Source organism: Bidens hawaiensis, unplaced genomic scaffold, assembly GCF_021521415.1.
Source record: "Bidens hawaiensis isolate Kalapana, Puna unplaced genomic scaffold, B.hawaiensis_p1.1 tig00012228_1, whole genome shotgun sequence".
NCBI lineage: Eukaryota > Viridiplantae > Streptophyta > Magnoliopsida > Asterales > Asteraceae > Bidens > Bidens hawaiensis.
In genome coordinates, this window is record NW_027491987.1 from 168,984 (window position 1) to 191,892 (window position 22,909).

At 31.7% G+C, this 22,909-nt stretch overlaps 1 pseudogene across 1 annotated transcript; it reads right to left on the bottom strand.

Moving 5' to 3' along the window:
* Positions 1-1,064: 1,064 nt before the first annotated feature.
* On the bottom strand, positions 1,065-22,318 carry LOC143540356 (UDP-glycosyltransferase 74G1 pseudogene; annotated as a pseudogene). Its single transcript, XR_013136584.1, has 2 exons — positions 21,618-22,318; positions 1,065-1,793 (listed from the first exon to the last, which is right to left on the bottom strand). The product of XR_013136584.1 is annotated as a UDP-glycosyltransferase 74G1 pseudogene (transcript).
* Between the last annotated feature and the right edge of the window lie 591 nt (positions 22,319-22,909).

Below are 22,909 nucleotides of genomic sequence, written 5' to 3' on the forward strand. Positions count from 1 at the left end.
ATGCGTGCCTCGACCACGCTCACTGCTTGAGAACCCTCTCCTAGTTCCCTATTGGGTTTGTTGATCATCATTTCGAGTGAACAACAATCCATTGTCTCCCGATACGTTCACTTTTCGTTGATTCAGCCGGTCCTCGTATACCTTCAACCGACCAATTGCCTCCTCGAACAACATTGTATTGATGTCCGAACATTGTTCAATATAAAGCAACCAATTGGAGATATTTATCTGGGGCTGAATCAAATTACTTTCTCACAAGCACACTTTCTTCCAGAGCCTCGCCAAGGCTGCTGAATTTTGACACCATACCACTTAATTTTCTGGTGAATTCATCAATACTTTCACCTTCTTTCATCTTCATTGCGTCAAACTCGCGTTTAAGTGTGTGTAGACGTGCCTTCTACACTCTATTAGCACCCAAATATCGAGTCTTCAACGATTCCTATATTTCACTTGCCGTCTTCTTCTTTGCAACATGCAACAAGGCTTTGGCTGTTTTGTTCTTCTTCTCGTCAGCGGCCGTACGGGCCTGCTGTTCGACAGAATCCCACAAACCGTGGGCATCCATAACGGCTTCCATCTTAATTGACCAAGTGGTATAATTGGTGGCGGTTAGGGTAGGGATTTGAAGGGAAATTGAGCTGGCTTCTTTAGGGGCTATTGTGTTTGATACGACAGACATGTTGTTGAATTTGGGAAATTTTGGCATAAACCTTGGAGGCTCTGATACCAAATTTTGGTAAAATCAGATATTAAAAGCTAGAGTCACACTTGGTATTGGGAAAATTTTCTGGTTATATTCAACTCAAATATGATTACAATGAAAGGAAAGTACTGAATTGAAAAGTTGCATAAGAAAAACAAAGTGACACTTTGCTTAAATAGGAAAACAAACAAAACAATAAAACAACCCACGTAGCTTGTAACCCATGTTCTCCATAATCTATTTTTGGTTGATTCCCACGTTCACTTTCCACTAACTTTGTTCCTTTGTGACCGAGTCATGCATTAACCAACATTTATCATTAAAGATAAATTACAACCCCTTTGTGCATGATGGTAAATCAACCTCCATGCTTTAGTTCACATACAAAGTCATTGATATCCTTGTCAGAGCTCCCACCTTTATCAACGGCAACTTTAGCTAATTCACTCCATTTTTCCGCGTTCTTCCGAGCTACTTCTCCTTTCTCATCTTCCATAATCTTCTTTATAGATGACACTAGAGTTCCTCTCCTCACTATCCCGTTCTCATCAGCCTTAACTCTTACTCCAATGCCCCATATTTCATCTAGCAACTTCCCATTCGTTGTTTGATCAGTCCATTGAGGCATACCCACGACTGGAACTCCTAGACTTATTGCTTCAAGAGTTGAGTTAAATCCACAATGTGTAAGAAAGCATCCTATTGACTCGTGTGATAACACATCGAGTTGTCTACACCATGCCAAAACTAAACCCTTTCCTGGTACTTTTTCTTCGAGAAAATCCTTTGGGAGTTTTCCCTTTTCTTCAGCCCTAACAATCCATAAGAAATTCACATTGCTATCACTTAAACCCCATGCAATTTCTTTCATTTGTTCGGGTCCAAGTTGTGCCAAGCTCCCAAATGATATGTAAACAACTGAGTTTTTTGGCTTATCATTTAGCCATTCCATGCATTCCTTGTGACTCGCTTTAAAGATACTAAATCCGTAATCTATATCACCTTCAAGTCGTTTGTCAAGGTACACAGATGGAATTGTTGGCCCGATAACCTTCAAATTCCACATCTTTCTCATCCACTCTATCACCTGGTAAATAAAAAAAGAATCATGGAGATCACACTACAATAGTTACGTAATTGCTACATCACATTTTATTCTCTCACTTGTAAAAAAATAACTAAGCCACATTTTAATAGAGATCACACACTACAATAACTCATTTTTCTGTTTTACCCGTTTTGAATTATCTACAAAATATTGGTTCTAAAATGAAAGCAACCAAACTACACTACTAACAACTGTTACGTGCATATAAATTTCTATGTTATTTAATAAAAAAACCATTAAATTAATTGACAAACTAGAAAAAGACGCCCTTTATGTATGAACGTTTTTTCAATGGACGCCCTTTAGCCAAAGAAAAAGCAGAAAGCATACTTCATGTTTCAAATCTCTTTCACGTTACGTCCTTTGGCACTAACCTAGTTAAATTTTTCTGTTTAATTTGGTCATGTACTTTGCACATGAGGACAGTGTGGTCATTTTACCTCTTTAAGGACTATTTGGGTAATTAGATTAAAGATTTGGTCTTTTATTAGAAAAATACCTTTATTTTTTACTAAAATAAAAAATATACAAATAACCCATCTCTCTCTCTCTCACGCACACACCTCTACCATCAGTAACACACCTCTTCCATCCATTGTCACCGTCCCCTTCCCATCATCTTCATCATTACCATCCAACCATCACTACCAAAACCTGTTTTCCGACGAGGGATCCTATGAGCCCTACACCACCACGATTTTCGCAACCACCAACACCTGAAACCACCACCATGTTTGCAACTATCATTGTATGATCCTTCACGACAGGCAACAACATAGCTGCCGGTATCGACTTCGCTCGTCAACAAAATGTTTTAGATCTTCATGAGTGGTGACGGACCTGAATCAGCTTAGATTCGGCCACATGGGGGCAAGATCATCCTCGCCGGAGAACACGGCGTCATTCATGGAGCCGCCTCCATCGGCCTATATACATCCGTAATGTCGTTTACCCTCACAAATTTTATCAAGAAAAATGGGTGATTTATTTGATTTCAGTAGTCAAGTCAAGAAAATTGTGCAAAATCGTTTTTCCGGCAACAATACCGGTTGCCAATTGATCCAATCAAGGTAAGAAAATTACACCATTTTACTTGTCTTTGAATTCCGCGCAGACGCCCTAAAGTTTTAATAGCAATTCGTTGTTAACGAACATGAATTTTTTATTTAGGTTTCTAGGGGTTATAATTGGGGGCGTTTTAACTTTTTAACCAAGAAGTTATTGAAGTTGTAGAAGCAAATTAAAATGATTTGGATGCGATGGTGAGGCGGTGGTGTTAAACGGTAGATGGTGGTGTTACATATAGGGTTGTTGGTATTTGGTGTTCCAGTGGTGGTGGCTACAGGAGGTGCGTGGTGGCGCCTGAAACATTCGTTAATTTTCAAAAAAGAACCATTTAAAATTTTTTATTTTGTTTATGCATATATAATCTCAAGTTTCATTTCATGCATTTATGTGAAATTCTTCATTGCTTTATGTGACATTAGTCATTGCTTTACGTAATTGAATTAGTTAAACCGACCCGTTTGTCATTTCTATATAGTTTTCTTATTAGTTCATCATTAGTATAAAGTCACGATGATTTACGATTTTCGTTCATTCATTTTCTATTCATTTAGTTCAATAAACGAAACTCCTGGATTTAAAGTTTTTTTTTGTTTAAATGTTTACCTAATTTTCACATTTTACGGGTATAATATAACAAAATGTTCCAAATATTTAAATTTTTATTTCATCATTTCAATGTACAAGGTCCTTTGGTAAATTATAGTTTAATGTTTGTTTTAGTATAGCTTGAAACATGAGGGGACGTATGTGTAACTTATTTTAAAATATATTAATAAAATAATAACCCACCTTCCCACCCCCTCCGCACCAGCCGGTTTTCCGGCGATTGTCATTTCCGGCAAAAAATTCCGGCAGCCATTCAAAACCCCATCAAACGCATCTAATGACTCAACTAATAGCTCGTAATCACCTTAAACCATAACAGCAAATGTTAATCTTCAACCATAACTCCAAATTAACAACTACCAATGGATTTAATCAATCGAAACCGCCGGATTTCATGTAAAATTTCAACGAGTGTTAAACACAATACGCTCCAATTGGTTCTATAAATAGGACGTAAATCAGCTTCTGAACTTGTCCCTAACATCAACCTTCACTAATATACTCTCTTTGATTTTGAATTTGTTCGTTAAAATTCGTCTCCGGCAAACATCGGTTCACCGTCAAATCAAAACATTTACAGGTAATTGTTATATGCTTTTGAATCATTTTTAGCCAATAAACAAAACCCCAAAACTAATTTGAGCAAACATAAAAACATTTTACAGATTAAAGATCTAGGGTCTTTAAAGAATAAAGATGATATTGTAATTTTGCTTATATATTTCTGTTTCTGACATTAAAACAAATAGCATGTTAGTTCGGTTGGTTTGCTCCCTTGCGTGTTGTTTGAGAGACCCGTGTTCGAGCACGGCTCTGGCCATTTTTATTTCATATTTTTAAAATCATTTTTCTATTATATTATAAACCAAATAAAATTTATTAAAAATTATATTAAACAAATTATATTAATTTTAAATTAAATAAAATTAATAATAAATTAATTTTACTAATTTTCATAAAAAAAAAAAAAAGAAAAACCAACCTTTTTATATCTGATAGGTTTTGTGAAACCCGATTTAATAATATATTATTTTCATTTCATTAATATTTTTAAAAACGCTAAATTAATGATATACGAGATAAAATTATACCGTTAAAAATGATATTCCATAATTATTAAAAATCTCTTATTAATAATAAACTAGTAATTAAATAATATTAGAAAAAACATTAAATCATTAGCATTTCCGTTAATACTTAAAAATAATATTAAAATAATCAATTAGTAAAATATATAATAAAATAATGCATATTCCAAAAAAAAAACTAAACTATTAAATTTTATTAATCCCGTTAGTTAGTCTTTAAATTTTTGTATTTATTTTATTTATAGTTCGTGAGGTTCACATGTTCCGATTTCCTTGACTCGTTTTCGGCTTTATTTCTATTTTAACTTCAATTTCAAATGTGAGTTTCTCACACCCCTTTTTAACGTTTTTATACATTTTGGGGGTAGCGTATATATCATATCTATTTATTGTTTAACGAGTCATTTACAAAACTACAATTCATATCATGGACTTGTGTGTTTACTTGATTACTTGCTCAAAACTTACTTGCTCGTGGCATCCTCAATATGTATGATTATACGCCCCTTTTGCACCCGATACCATTTTGTTATGAATGGAAAATGACCTCATTATCCGAGTACGTTGGTTTTTACCAAATGAAAAGGACCTTACTTGCACGATTATCCGAGTACGTTGGTTGTTACCAACTAGAGAAGACCTTACTTGCTCAATTACACACGAGTACGTTGGTTGTTACCAACTAGAGAGGACCTTACTTACTTGATTTACACATGTTTCATGGAATTGTAAGATTTTTATACTATATATATCAAAACTTGTGTGAACTCACCAACTATTTGTTTATTGACTTTATTTTATATATATGCTACAGATACAGTTATTAGAGGATGAGATGTGGAGAAGAGATTAGTACTTAATTAGGATATTTTAAACAAATGGACAAACTCTTTAGTTTTGTTTATTTTTCTTGTATTTCTTTGTTTTTAAACTTATGTATTTGATATTGAAATTAATTAATGATAATATTGTCACTTAATAGTGTCACATGTGTTTTGAGCAATCTGTACATCACACTCAGGCATTCCCGCATAATCCGGGGTGCTAAATATTGGTATCTGTGTCGTGACAATAAGATAGGACATTAGACGTAGTGCCCTAGTTGGTTATAGCTTATTTTCAATATTTGTTTAGGGTTGCATAATTAGATATTATGTTGGCTCTATGTTATTGTTCACTGCACATGCTATATTACTTTATTATTATCAATTCATTTACGCCTCATATACACAAGCAACACACAAGTCCAAGGCTTATGCCTAAAATGAAGATTTTCAAACATTTGCAATAATAGATTTTCGGTTTTCGATATTTCTTCGTCTTATAGATGGTTCTATGTAGCGGGTATGTAGTAACTGGAAAGGGGACGTGCTTGTTTTCCAAACTCTGGACACCAAGGTTATTGAAACCTAAGGATAAGTAATGCGCATAAATCTCAATCAGATGCGGGGCTCGGTTGCTTACCGGGAGAGTTCGGAATGACCATGAAACCTATTAGGCCAAAATGTACCACACCAAACGCCATACGAATCAGAACTTTAAGCTTTCAAATGCGAGCATGTTCTCTTTGTGAAAAGAATATGGTTGCACTCCTAAGGATGTCATACAAGCCATGGTAGTTCATGCGACGTGTGACTCCTACCCTCAATGCTTTACAATGTGTTTTAACTGAAAGTGTGACAAGTCGTGGTGATATAAGAATACCTAGATTTTGGTTCGTTTTGATTACGAATTTTAATTTGTGTGTTTTAACTGAAAGTATGTCAAGTCATGGTGATACACGAATACCCAGCTTTCGGTTCGATCTGACTACGCATTTGAATTTTGTGTTGGAATATAAAAGTCATGATATTACATGAATTGTCGAGTTTCAATTCGTTTTTCTTTATTTATATATATTCATTTATTATTATGGTTTAACATTGAAATCTTGAAAATTCATGCTATTACATGAATAGTCGAGTTCAATATTCGTTTTATTTATGCGTATATTCATTTACTATTATGGTTTAGAATTGAAAATTCAAAAAGTAATGGTGATGCATGAATAGTCGATTTTCAATTCGTTTTCTTTATTTGTATATATTCATTTACTCTTATGGTTTTAATTGAAAATTCAAAAAGTTTGGTGGTACTTGAAAACTCTGTTTTTAATTCGATTTCACTACTTATATTAAGTTTGTATTAAATCCATGGTGGTTCATGGATATTCGTATTTCAAAATTTGATATAGATTCCATATGGTTATTCAAAAATTTATGGGATTATTGTTGAAATGCGAAAACTCATGATAGCTCATGGACATTTCAATTTCAATTTCGATTTCAAATTTTGTTTCACGCAATTTTATTTCTTTATTTATTTTTATGATTTATATAGATGGATTCCGATTTTAGGAATCTTTCATGTAATGTATCTTTTGGTTATTAATACGAATTTCATATTTACGTCTCATGTCACGTGAACCCTTCACGCTCACAGCGTGTCTTCTCGTTTACCTAGGCGTTGCACTCGAAGTTCAACCCGCAAAATGACTCCAGATTATCAAGCAATTGACCGCCGTGATCCTGACCATGATAACCCAAAAGTCATCACTAACCACATCAATCAAACACCAAAACTATGCCTAAGTCAATCCAAACCCAACTTAACTCTTGGACACCCAAACCTAATCCAACAAAAGCCTTGTACGGGAACACACCTTTTGTGTAACACGTGAAATTCCAACACTCTGCTACTGCAATGCCGAAATGCTTAAAATTTTGATAATTCCAGCCACCACCCGTTGCCAAGAAACTATACATACTCAACACCACATATTTATTTCTCACGACCAGCTACCTAACCATTTATCTCAACCATATACCTTATCATATGCTCGTGCTGTTGATCAGTTTCTATAATTGATGATATAATGTAAACAAGGAAATATGTAATACCTGTTAATCCAGTGATGTTTGAGATTGACATCTTCTTAATCTGATCGAGTTCCCCTTTAGGGTGTATGGTTAGGATGGAGATTAGGTGTTCTTGATGAACACGATTTGAGGGAGAGAGGTAGGGGATGATTCTTATGGTGTTATTATTCATCATTAGTTATTAACCTCTCTAATAAGCTCTCTATATATACACCCAAGGGGAAACCCTATTAATGTTAGTAAGGGTAATTCCGTCCATCAAGGATTTACCAGTTATAAACATAAGGTTATTTAGGTCAATGATCAATAATAAGATAAATAATTATAAGGGCCATATATAAAATATATATAAAATATATATTTATTCTAAAATTCTCCCACTTGGCCTAGTAATTATTTATTATGAGCATTAGATTAGTCTGATCAGAGGTTAATACTCATTTTAGTTCTAAACCCAAATTGCAGCAGAGAAATACAGTCGTTGAATCAATATTCGACTCAGGACCCCCATTAATCATACTACAACTCAAATTTAAAACCTAACTTTAGGATCAAATTGACAAATAAGCCCTTACCGTTGATTTGTATAATTAGTGTCTATACGTCTTTAGGCATGCATGAACGTATTTAGAGACAAAACAAATTTTCAACGTATGAGGAAAAATTAATAATTAATCATTCATAGTACGATACGCAGTTGCGCTTGGTCATTGGTAAAACCCGTCTCTATTATTGGCCATTTAGGAGACTTATGGGTGACAGACCTTTAATTAGTGGATCCATAAGCATATCATGAATGCATTCGATACAAAAGTTTAGTTTCCTCTATTTGTTCTTAAGTCATAAGCGAACAATAATTTAGACTTGTATCGAATTCTAATGCAGCTCCGCTTGAACTGTTACTGTTCAAGAAATAAGGGTAGCTGACTTTATCACAATAAGTCTTCAATATTGGATTTATATGAAGTTAATAAATTATGAGTCAACTGATAAAGTTTTCCAACAACATTTAGTGACACGTTGCGTTATGATCAGCAACATATTATGTCATTATAACTTGGGTCGTTGTTATCAGTTAGTTAGGACTCCTTCATGAGATAGTAATGTCTGCTGACATAAGGATATACCCAGAAGTTGACAAAGTTAGAATATTAGTAGTCAACCGTTTTTTAGTTCTCACTTCTTCTTCTTTAAATTATTGTGTCTCGTTTCTTAGAGATATTGTGATATTTTATCAGATGCTTCACAATAGAAATAATTAGTCTAGTGTTTAGCAATGTGACCAATATCTAAACGAGTATAGATTTGAACCTTCTTAAGGCATCTAATTAATGATGCATAAGGAAATAATCTCATTTATCCTATTAGCCTCTAAAGGAGAGCAATATTGTATGTTACAAGTGTAAGGACCCGTTTCATGTAAAACATATAAAACTAATGAGTCTATCTCGGTGTATTTTGATAACTATTAAATAAGAGGTATCTCCGTGATTGATTAGGTCAAGATATGCGTTAACAATACTTTGACTCATGTAACATATACTTGTCAAAAGAATGTCATCTATATAAGGACAAGTTTACATTAGTTGCTCCCACTCATCTTGAGGTAGGTAAATCAATCCACTTAGTTCTTGATGAAGAGAGTTGCATTATGATTTCATTATTGATTCTTGCATCAACCCATACATGGATTTTATTGACTTACAAACTAAGTGTTCTTAACCTTCAGTTTAGAACTTACAGGTTATTTTACGAACATGTAGGCCAGTGTTAGGGAAAGTTGTTTTAATGTTCATGTAATGTAGCTCTAAATTATTATAAGCTACTAGAACAGTGATGATCCTCAATGTAACCTTTTGTAAGACAAGGAACTAGGTTCTTTGATAATTTATTCCCTCTTGAGTATACCTTTATCAATTAATCATACCTTTAGTGTATTAACGTTATTCATTCAGATTTAGTTTAGTAATGACTACCTTTTAGGTAATTCAACCAAATCCCAAACGTTATACTATTTTAGAAGATTGATTGATACTAATGGTTTAATTAGAAGAGGTAGGATCATTAAACCTTCCAAAATCCATTTAATCTTTAGTCAGGTAGGGTACATAATCATCAAAGTTAGTAGGCCTTTGAGACCTAGATGACCTCCTGAGTTGATTATTGGGTTTATAAGGAGTTTCATATTTTCAGGTATATTAGGAGCAATATTAGTTTCTAAGTATGTAAGAGTTGGTGCAGTATGGTGTACAAGAGGTGTAATCGGAGTTAAAGTAAGCGACAATCTCTCCCCCCGCGTCTTGTACTTAGCCAAGTTATGATAAGGACTTTTACTGCTCCTACTGACCTTAGAAATATGTAAGAATTCAGCATGCTTAGGGTCAACATCAGAAGACCAATAAATTCTAATTGAGGATTATATTAATTAGTCTTGGTAAGAAATCTAAGTTTTCCCATATTTAGGTATCCAACAAAATTTGTTAGGAGTAGCATTAAATGTTAAGGAGACAAGATATAATGGAGCAGTGTCTTATACAAGGGATGTTTTATGAGGTAGATTAAGTTGTTTCTCCCCGTATCTTGCATATAAGGACACTCAGTGCTCCCACTGATCTTTTAGGCCTCTAAAACTCCATACAAGTTTTGGCGATTCATGTCATAGGAAACTTTCATACATTTTAGACTTGATTTCCTTATTGTCCATATTTCATAAGAAATTTTAAGGACATATTTAGAAGGAATACTGATAAGTATATATGAATTGATTTCTTTAAAGAACTTGTCCAGTAGGAAACAGATTAGATACAAGTTGATATTCTTCTAAGCTCCACTAATAGCAGTGAATTATAACTTATGGTGGACCTCACTTACTCCCTTTATCCAGTTTATATTTAGGGCATTTAACACATGCTTTCAAATCACTAAGAATGAGATTTAATGGCAATTCATCCTTTGTCAACCGAGTCATGATTTCTCATGAAAATTTTGGTCTTAATGGATGAAGTACGTAAGTCTCATTTATCTTTTGTTAAATTCTCATTTCTATGATAACAAAAGGTTGTGAAATTTGTAGCATCGCTTAGTTTTATCTTATAAGGTTTCTATTCAGATAATAACGACCGATAATATGATAGTTTTAGTTAGTAGTGACTTTGTTTTGGTCATTTAAAACCTTATAACTGTCAAAATGTAGCTTTAGTATTGATACTAAATTCTGAGTAAACTCTAGAATGTTTAAGGTATCATAAAGCTTAATACAAAACAGCTTTTATGGTTCTTACAACCTTAACACTAAATGAGTCACTGACTCTCATCTTAATTATTATCGATTTCTGATAAGGAAACGTATAAAACTAAACTCAACTAACATGTGTTAATAGGGATATTAATATTAGTGGAGTTAAATATCATTAATTGGTAACTACCTTTCTTAGCCAACTGTTCCCTTGAGGTATGGATAGTCTCTTTGCTCGTGCCTAGTCTAATGGCATGATTTTGCAGTGAGACTTTCCCTTTGATAACTTAGAGCTGGAAGCAGTACTTGTGTTTTGTTTCAAGACTTTAGAACTATCCTCTTTTAAGGTTTAGTGGTAGTAAGGTGAATAACATTTGATTTTCAATTTTAGGCATTCCTTTTCCTGTACATATATTGCTAGCAACACACTCAGTTTCCTTTAGTACTTCTGAGTGTTATAGTTGATTCTTAAGGCATCTAATTGTACTGGTGGAAAAGTAATACACTGAAAAGACTTCATTAAGTTCCATGTATAAGCTCTCAGTTTATGGGTCATGGAATTAAATATTAGGATGTATTCACAAATGCCAATTAACCTTTTTATTTAGAATTAGAGTGTTTTGCATGCATCTTAGGAATTGTTTTGATTCTATTATTTCCATAGAAAAAAAAAAACGTTAGTCTTAGGAATTTTAGAATCCGTAATTGCTCACCTGATAGGAATCATGTAAGGAGTTCTTGATTATCATAAGAGACATATTTATTTATCCCACTGATTATGCTCAAGTGTTTTTCTGTAATACTTTTATCAGAATGAGCAGTAAGAATTTCAAGTCTTTAAGGATAATCAAGACTCAAAAGGGCAAATTTTATAAGACCCTTTTAGAAGCAAAACTCTTCTTAGGTTTTGAAATAAGAGTGGATGATTTAGGTTTGAGATTCAAACTTTATAGAAGAATTTTAGAGTGATTTATGTTATGGGTAATCTAATAAGGCAGACTGAAATTAGGATCATTAATGAAGGATCATTAATGTAAGGATCATTATGAAGATGTGATAATTTTAAGTATAACACCAAAATTAATTTTATTATACTTAAATAAAATAGATCACCGTTGGGCAGAAAATGTATTATTTAAGTATAAAATTCTTGTGCGAAAATAATTGTAACAAATCACCGTTGGGCAGAATTGGAACAATCAAGTTGTTATGCACAAGGTAAGTTTGCAATACATAAATGTAACAAATCACCGTTGGGCAGAATTGAGACATTTAAGGTATTTAAGGCAAAGTTAATGTCATTTGAGTATCTAGCAATTTTAGGATACTCATCTTTTAGATGACTATGCTTAGTTAGACTAAAACAACTTTGTTAAGCTACCACATCACCATTGGGCAGAAGTGAACTCATGAAGTGTTGTTTAAGTTAAGCAAAACTAAAGTCATGCGAATGTCTGATAACGTTAGGACATACACTTTTAAGTGACATACTTAATTAGACTTAAATAACAATATTAGGTTACACATCACCGTTGGGCAGAAGTGAACTATAAGTGTTATTTAAGTTAAGTAATTTAACGGAGCAGGGCCCCTTAATCAGTTAGGTTATATATAAGGGTTTCTGATCATTTCGCAACATGTAAGATATAAGTAAAGTTGCGATTTCTTCGAAGTGATGTTGCGAATTTGGTTAGGGGATTTTAGATGTTGCGAACAGTGCAGTCATAAGTAATGTTGCGATTGATGTTTTATAAGAGATGTTGCGAATGATGTTGTTATGAGAGATGTTGCGAATGGAGTTGTTGTGATGTAATCAGCATTGTTGCGATTTAAAGCACTCGCAACATAATTGTTGCGATTAAGAGTACTCGCAACATCCTGTGATTTTATGGGCTGATCGCAACATCAATAGGTAATACTCGCAACATCTTGCAAAATTAGCTCGTCGCAACATCTTAAGTAATACGCAACATCTTAAGGTTCGCAACATTAGTGACTTTTCGCAACATATGTCCCTTCGCAACATTCTGTGATGCTAGGTTCTGATCGCAACATAATTAGTGGACATTCGCAACATGTTACTCGCAAGATAATATGTAATTCTCGCAACATCATGCGATTTCGCAACATTTCATTTGTTGCGATTAGAGTCCAGTTGTTGCGAATAGATGCCTTGATTCGCAACATTAGCAGAATTCGAAAAGAATAATCAACCTGATAACCTTTTCCTAATTTTAAGGGATTTGGGAGATTCTGTTATAAAGTTTTAGATTATCTCAAAATTTAATAAGATTTCAAAATTATATCTTTTATCTTATTTAAAAGATTTTGAAATTAAACTTAGAGATAATATTATCTCTTTAAAGTTTTAGATTATCTCTAATTTTAATAAGATTTCAAAATTATATCTTTTATTTTATATTAAAGATTTTGAAATTAAACTTAGAGATAATTTTTATTTCTTTAAAGTTTTAGATTATCTCTAATTTTAATAAGATTTCAAAATTATATCTTTTATTTTATTTAAAAGATTTTGAAATTAAACTTAGAGATAATATTATCTCTTTAACAGATTTCATTTTCCCAAGTTAATCCTAATTAAGGTTAGTTTTCGAAAATTATGATGTTCTTCAAGAACATCTTCGAAAAAAACAAGAACAGTTTCAAGAATTTTACGAAACTGTTTTCGATTATATTATCAGATTTAATACTGGAATCGAAATCTGAAAGTTTTGTAAAACAGATTTCGAAAATAATCAGGTTTTTATAATGAACAGGTTTTAATCAGACCTAACAATTCGTTAGAAGTAATACGAACATCAGATCCAATCAGTTTTATGATGATGATCAAAACCGTAAACATAAGGGTTTTAATCAAAAACTCGTTTCCTATTTTAATTCCAGTTTTTATGGACATCGAAGAAACTGATTAATCAACATCATGCTCTGATACCACATGTTGATCAGTTTCTATAATCGATGATATAATGTAAACAAGGAAATATGTAATACCTGTTAATCCAGTGATGTTTGAGATTGACATCTTCTTAATCTGATCGAGTTCCCCTTTAGGGTGTATGGTTAGGATGGAGATTAGGTGTTCTTGATGAACACGATTTGAGGGAGAGAGGTAGGGGATGATTCTTATGGTGTTATTATTCATCATTAGTTATTAACCTCTCTAATAAGCTCTCTATATATACACCCAAGGGGAAACCCTATTAATGTTAGTAAGGGTAATTCCGTCCATCAAGGATTTACCAGTTATAAACATAAGGTTATTTAGGTCAATGATCAATAATAAGATAAATAATTATAAGGGCCATATATAAAATATATATAAAATATATATTTATTCTAACACGTGCTTCAAGTCTCCACCATTATAATGACCCGAGCACACTAGAAACACTCAGAATAACTTGTTTCCGACATGCCATATCTTACCCAGCATCCCTTGTCCACTTAAAGTTTATTCGTTTTCCCATATCAATACTTAGTCTCTTCAAACTTATCAAACATGCCTATTTTTGAAATATATATATATATATATATATATATATATATATATATATATAAATAAAATTTCCATGCATACTTTTCCGCATTTATTTCTTTTATGAACACCTTTTACTTGAAATTTCAAATCTCAATTATTTTAAAATAATCAATTAATAAATACATATATTCATATATATTCACAAAATATTTTGTTATACGAAGTATATTCAAATTGATTTTCTTCAAAAGAAATTGAAATTTCATTCTAACCATATAGGCTACTACTACTACTGCAACTGCTATTACTACTACGACTACCACCACCACCACAATTATTATTATTCATATAATATTTTTTCCTAGGTTAATGAAAACTTCAGATAAAGTAAAATCTTTTACTTCAAAAAAGTTCTAAGCTCGTCATGATAACAGTTCTATCAAAACAAGTCATTTTATCCAACAACCTCTATTTTCCTAAGATTTCGCCTAACTAAAAGCCTTTTATATTAAAAATTTCATAAAGTTTCACAAATTTTAGCGCTAACTAAGGATTTCTTTTCATGCAAATTATTATTACTATAATTTTTCCTTAAGTTATAAAAGCATGACGTCTTGCAATCCATTTTCACAAACTTAAATGAATATCAAAAATCATTTTTTCCTCTTTTTTCAACGCCAACGAGTTTCGGATAATAAATCATGGCACCGCCCCCATAATAAATTTCATACCACAACCCATCTTCGAGAAGACAAACATCGCAAGCTACCTTTTGTTTTTCTTTCTTTCTTTCTTCTTTATGTGTGTGTGCATGTGTGTGTGTGTATTATTCTGTTTGGATATAATCGAAATAAATTTATGTATCGAATTATATCGAAGGTTGTTTACGAAGTTTATGTTGAGTTTGGTTATTCATTGATTAGTGAGCTATTTGCATACATCATTCAAAGTTGTATTTTTGAATCAGTTTACTTTTGTTATCTCAATCTCATGGTCTATAACCGATTTCCCATAAACGTAATCTTTGTATTAGAAATTGGGACTATGAACATGTTGAGTTTATAATTATTTTACATGAATTGTTTTGGTTATTTGTTTGGTTCTTTTTACGCTTAATGTTTCATCGAATCATTTTGTTATACTTTATCTCAATGTTTCATTAATTTGTGACCAATGCTTTACTTTGATCCCGAAGTTTCAATTATTTATTTTGTTATTCTTGATCTCAATGTTTCATCAATTTGAGACCAATGCTTTACTTTTATCTCGAAGTTTCAATTATTTACTTTGTTATTCTTAATCTCAATATTTCCTTTCTTCATATTGATATTTTATTTGAAATTTTCATTTCATTATTGACTCCAAAAACTTAATCTATTTTTATATTTTGATATTAAAGTATCGTTAATCTATCTTATTTTCAAACCTAATGCTTTATCGGCTTATGTATTTATATTTTATTTGCTCAATGTCACCTCTATTTACCCTATTATTCTCGACTCCAATATTCGTTTAAGTATATTGATGTTCATGACCTTAAAAGTATCACTCATTATTATTATTATTATTATTATTATTATTATTATTATTATTATTATTATTATTATTATTATTGTAAGTTACAGTAGAATCTCGCTTATTTTGTTTAAAACTTCAATAACATCGTTTATTTAGTTTAAATCGCAATGGTTTCATTTATTTACTTTGACTTAACCTTTCTCTTATCCTTGACCTCAAAGACTTGTTTATATTTTTTTGTTATTTTTAATTCTTGTAGTTTATTGTTTATTGTTCTTGATTTAAAAGTTTTCATATAAGAATTCGTTTTATCTTAAAACCTACACAACAACACAGATTATGTGGACCATATGACGATAAAGGTAATTATTGGTCGACTCGTAATTATCCAAATCCTTGCATGGAAGACATAATAAGTACGGTTGTGTGCAATAACTCGAAACCTAGAATGATTTTAGAAAACGGGACAAATGCAGTATGATAAGGGCATGGTTGATACGCCGCTGGTACATCCTATACATAAGTCTCCTTGTCACATTTCACATTTGTGGCGTCTTTCGGGCCATTGAAAGATCGGCATTTTTCTTTTTATTTAATTAACTGTTAAAACTTTTAACAACTTCACATACTAGTTATTTTCTTTAAAATTTTATTTTTATTTTTATTTTGGAACAAAATTTCTAAAATTTCTGAATCCTGTAACATTCGTAATTTTCAAACCAAAACCAGACCTATTTTAAATGTTTGGTTTTGTTTATATATATATATATATATATATATATATATATATATATAATATCAAGTTTTGTTTCATGCATTTATGTGACATTCGCCATTGCTTTACGTATTAGAATTTGTTAAACCGACTCTTTTGTTGTTTCGATATAGTTTTGTTATTAGTTCATCTCATTAATATAACGTTCACGATGATTTACGATAATTGTTCGTTCATTTTCTATTCATTTAGTTCAATAAATGAAACTCCGAGATTTAAAGTTTTTCTTTTAGAGGTTTAACCGATTTGAAAACTTTACAGGTATAATTTAACAAGATTATCCAAGTATTTAAATTTTTATTTCATCATTTCAAAGTACAAGGTTCTTTTGGTAAATTATATTTTAATTTTTGTTTTAATATAACTTGAAACATGAGGGGCCATATGTTAAACTTATTTTAAATTATATTAATAAAATAATAACCCCCCCTACGGCCGGTTTTTCGGCGACAGCTGTTTCCAACGAAGAAAATTCTGGCAGCCATTCAAAACCCCGACAAACTCAATTAATAGCTCGTAATCACATTATACCATAATGGCAAACGTTAATCTTCAACCATAACTCGCAATTAACGACTACCAACGGATTTAATCAACCGAAACCGCCGGATTTCATGCAAAATTTCAATAACGAGTATTAAACACAATACACTCCAATTGATTCTATAAATAAGACGTAAATCAACTTCTAAACTCATCCCAAACATCAACCTTCACTAATATACTCTATTTGATCTCGATTTTGTTCGTTAAAATCCGTCTCCGGCCAACCTCAATTCGCCGTCAAATCAAAACATTTACAGGTAATTGTTGTAGGCTTTTAAATCTTTTTTAACCAATAAACAAAATCCTTAAACTAATTCGAGCTAACATGGAACTATTTTACAGATTAAAGATCTAGGGTTTTTATCATGTAATTGTGATTATATATTACTGTTTTTTACCTTAAGTCAAATAACATGTTAGTTCAGTTGGTTTGCCCGTTTCTTGTGCTCTAAGAGACCCGTGCTCGAACCCGGGTCTTGCCATTTTTATTTCATATTTTCAAAATCATTTTTCTATTATATTAGAAACTAAATAAAATTTGTTAAAAATTATATTAGATCAATTAAAGTTATTTTAAATTTATAAATTTATTAATAAATTAATTTTACCAAGTTTAATAAAAAAACAACCATTTCATATCCGATATGTTTCATGAAACCTGATTTAATAATATATTATTTTCCGTTTCGTTAATATCTTTAAAAACGCTAAATTAATGATATACGAGATAAAATTATACCGTTAAAATAGTTATTGCATAGTTATTAAAATTCTCTTATTAATAATAAACTAGTAATTAAATAATATTAAATCGTTAGAATTTCCGTTAAGACATAAAAATAATATTAAAATAATCAATTAGTAAAAGAATAATAAAATAATGCATATTCCCAAAAAAAACTATACTATTAAACTTTAGTAATCATGTTAGTTAGTCTTTAAATTTTTGTATTTATTTTATTTAAAGTTCGTGAGGTTCAACGGTTTCGATTTCCTTGATGCGTTTTCGGCTTTATTTCTTTTTCCGCTTCAATTTCAAGGTTGAGTTTCTGACACCCTCTTTTTAGCGGATTTATATATTTTGAGGGTAGCATATATATATATATATATATCCTATCTATTCAATTGTTTACCGAGTCATTTACAAAACTACAATTCATGTCATGAACTTATGTATTTACTTAATTACTTGCTCAAAACTTACTTACACATGATATCCTCAATAAGTATGATCATACGCCCCCCTTTGCACTCAGGACCATTTTGTTATGAGTGAAAAAGGGCCTCATTATTCGAGTACGTCGGCTGTTACCAACTGGAAAGGACCTTACTTGCGCGGTTATCCGAGTACGTTGGTTATTATCAATTGGAAAATGGACCTTACTTGCTAAATTTTCATATGTTTCATGAAATTGTGAGATTTTTATATTATATATACCAAAACTTGTGTGAACTCACAAACTATATGTTTAGTTGATTTTATCTTATATATATATGATACATGTACAGTTATTAGAGGATGAGACATGGAGAAGAAATTAGTACTTAGGATATTATAAACAAATGGACAAACTGTTTATTTGTGTTTATTTTTCTTTTATTTCTTTGTTTTCAAACTTGTGTATTTAATGTTGAAATTAATTAATAATAATATTGTCACTTAATAGTGTCACATGTGTTTTGAACAATCTGTACGTCACACTTAGGCTTTTCCTCTTAATCCGGGGTGTTAGAGCGCTGTTTGGCAACAGGTGGCCGGTTATGGCTGTTTAGTTGGTGATAGTAGTGGTACTTGTTTTGGTTTTGGATGAAGATGAGGTGAGTTTGTTTTGGTTTAGTTGAATTTACCACACTGCCCTTATTTGCTTAGTGCATGACCAAATTTAATGAAAACATTTAACTGCGTTAGTGTCAAAGGATGTAACGTGAAATAGATTTGAAAAATAAAGTATGTTTTTTACAATTTCTTTTGATAAAGGACATCCATTGAAAAAAAGGTTTATATATAAAGACGTATTTTGCTATTTTGTCACATTAATTTGTTCCTATGCTTTTCTATTGTTCAAAGTTTACTTTGCATCCCTTTTAGTTTCGGTGTAATATTATTATTGGTGTTTGGTCTAAAAAGTATTTATGTTCACCCCGAAAATCTATTGTTCAAAGTTTACTTAGCACCCCTTTCAGTTTGGGTGCAATATTATTATTGGTGTTTGGTCTAAAAATATTTATGTTCACCCAAAGAATTTTATTATTTTTTGATACATCTACCCCACCCCCTTTAAAATACGTAGGGCCTCCTGATAAGTCTCACATGCATTTTTTAGGTCTTGGACCTTAGTACATAATTATCCTTTTATTGCAAGAAGTGAAGTTGTTTTAGATTATTATTTACATAATAACAATTTCAACTAAATCTAGCATTGTGCGTTTGTACTTTGTGGAAATATAGTTGTGCTCTCTTTATGTTTTGATTTTGCTAGCATATAATCCTTCCAATTTTTGTAATCATGTACATGTTAGTTCTTAAACAGCCTGCATATATATAGAAATCTTAATATTTTCTAACAGAGTTTGTAACTCATACACCTGAATCGACTTCTTTGTTGCATTTGGAAATATTCAAATCATCCGCCCTCCCCTCAATGCGGAAGATGAAAATACTAGTTTGAAATATTTTATTAAATACAAGTTGAAAATTGACAGTACACCAAATTTCTCTAATATCTATATTTATTGTGTTTATGTATTTAAGTTAGACGTTGTTTTTAGTTTTAGTTTAGATGGTAAGATAAGTTTTTTTTAAACGGCCAAAAGGTTAGATTATATAATTAACTCATCTGTATATAATAATGCAATTAAAGACTTGTTCAGAATGTCAAAGGTCAGAGTGTGTAATCAGCAAAGAATGAGTGATGAGAATTTAAATGATAGTTGTATTTGTTTTATTGACAAACACTTGCTTTGGAATGTCAAACTATATATGTTATGATTATATTTAAAAAAATGAAAATCTGTGGTTAAGAACAACTTTGCATATATTGCATTTTTCATTATGTGTTTTTAGTATGTTTCATGGACTTCTGTTAGATAATATTTTATTTAATTATCTTTTTTTAGTATGACCCGACCCAATTTAAACAGACAAGAACGACCGAACCGGACCAAAAAGGTTGTGTATACCGATTTGATCTGACCTGAGCAATCGAACATGACCAAAAAAAAGGTTAAAACACCGATAGTTTAACTGAGTAATGACTTAAAAAATTTCCAGCCTGTGAGATATTTTTCTGGTTCCGTGGATGCTGATAAGTCTCACATGCAATTATTAGGTCTTGGAACTTATGCATGTGACTTTTGTACATAATTTATCATTTTATTGCAAGAAGTGAAGTTGTTGGATTATTACTTGAAGTATTTGCTATACAAGGCGGGTGCCCGCGTGATGCGGCGGGTGTCTGAACGTAGACCCTGTTAATCACGTAACACTTATGAGTGTTTATGATTATGGTTTGGTTTAAAACCGTGAAATAGTTTAAACCGGATATCGGTGTGGTTTCACAGTTGATATTTTTACTTTTGGTCGGTTGGTCAGTTTCAATGTTTTCAAACCGTAGTCAATGGTTTGGTTCGTGGTTTATATCGAAAACCGGCCATATGAAACCAGACCAGACTGTAAATGTTGAATGCATTTTAATTTCTTTTATTATTTAGTATTAGATTTGTTTTGTTATATATATTAGATATAGTTAAAATACAATTGAACAAAGTCTTTTTAAATACAAGTAAACTTGGATATAACAACTTTATACTAGTCTAATTCTAGTATGATTTGTAGTAATGTTTGTTCTTGTTATTATTTCGTGCTTAGGTCTTCTATTTATGTGCCTAAAATTATTATTTTTCATATTATGATCCTCTAAGTTATCATATCTTGTTGATGCTTAGTCAGAATTGACGGTATAGTTAAATTAATAATTATTTTAAACATTTATTATCATATCTTAAACTGTGAAACCAAACCAGAACCATACCGTAAGTAACAGTTTGGTTTCAGTTTTCAATGACTGAGTTTTGCTTTTGGACGAAAAAAACGACACTAACGTTAGGCTCACAAGTTTAACTTAAAAACCATCAGAATCGACATTGACGTCCCTACGTAACATATTAATTTGTTTAAATTTTAAAAATTATAAAAATATCATATTCAAATTAAAGAAAATAAAATGTTCGCTTTTATGGTATAATTTTTCTACAAAAATATTAACGTATGAAAAAAGTTATTGTCGTTTAAAAATCATGGGTGTGAAGTTAGTTTAAAATTGAAATTAAAAACATAATATGGTTAAATATGAGAGGGTAAACTTGTAAGTTGGAAAAATTATGGTTATTTTTAAAAGACAAGTTTACCCCTATTAACACATATACTTTATGCATTAGAATTTGTAAAACTCCTAAAATCAAGTGTCTTAATTTACCCTTATATCGTGTATTATATATAGTATAGATATAGATAAACAACTAATATGAGAAAAAAACGTAGGAAAAATCACCTCTTCCTCAAGCTTGTAAAAAGTATTTGAGAACACCCAATGAGCTTGATCAATATTAGCAAACTGATTAAACACAACATCAGACCAACCAGGGTACGGTCCAATATCATGTACAAAAGATGGTGTCTCCCAACACTCAACTACTTGTGGCAACCCCGGAAGCGAAACCGGTCCACTAGGTGGCAAAGAAATCAAACCCTTATGAACATGATAATATATGCTGTTAACAGCACATGCTTGAGTGAAAAATGAACCACCATGAACTCCACACTCAATGGCCACATCCAAAGCCCATAAAATAAATGAGTCATAAATAAGTGCATCAATAGTGTTTCCCTCACTTTGAAGCTTCTTGATCAAGTCACCTAGTGATTTGGAGCCAACTTCTTTGAATGTTTTGAGGTAGGATTCGGGGCTATCCGCACTAACGTAACCGCCTTCATCAAAACCATCTGAAATGGCTTCAATGTCAGTGGATGTGGTGATGTTGTTGTGGGGGAGAATAGAGTTGAGGTAAATGGTTATAACAAGTGTTGTTTTGACACCTTTGGAGAGTAAGCGTTTGCCAAATTGGTAGATAGGGTTTATGTGGCCTTGTACAGGGAAGGGGAAGAGTAGAACATGTGGTACTTTGTTGGTATTATGTTTTTCAGCCATTGTTGGTCTTGCTTGTGATCAGAGTTGTAGGCTGGTAGCAGTATTTGTAGATAGGGTTTATGTGGCCTTGTAAAGTGAAGGGGAAGAGAGGGTTACGCCATTGTATTAAATTTGCAACAATGATTGGATTCTGATAATTTCATATTTTTATACGTGTATAAATTTTAAATTTTTTTGTGTTTTAGTGTAACATCTCACTCATTGGTTGACGTTTAAATAATTAGCTTGTTCTCTGCCACTGTTTTAAAAGCCAGTTTATACCGTCTAATTGAACCAGTAATATCGGGTTTTGCACAACAAGCTGGTGAGCCGAGTGTTTTAGGATGGTTTGCTAAAATGTTGTACCAACGGTTTTTTTTTTTTGTAAAATACCGGTTTAAACCGATAAATCGGTTTTAAGCCCAAGAGATTTTGATATTTTCAAACCAAAACCAGACCTATTTTAAATGTTTGGTTTTGTTTATATATATATATATATATATATATATATATATATATATATATAATATCAAGTTTTGTTTCATGCATTTATGTGACATTCGCCATTGCTTTACGTATTAGAATTTGTTAAACCGACTCTTTTGTTGTTTCGATATAGTTTTGTTATTAGTTCATCTCATTAATATAACGTTCAC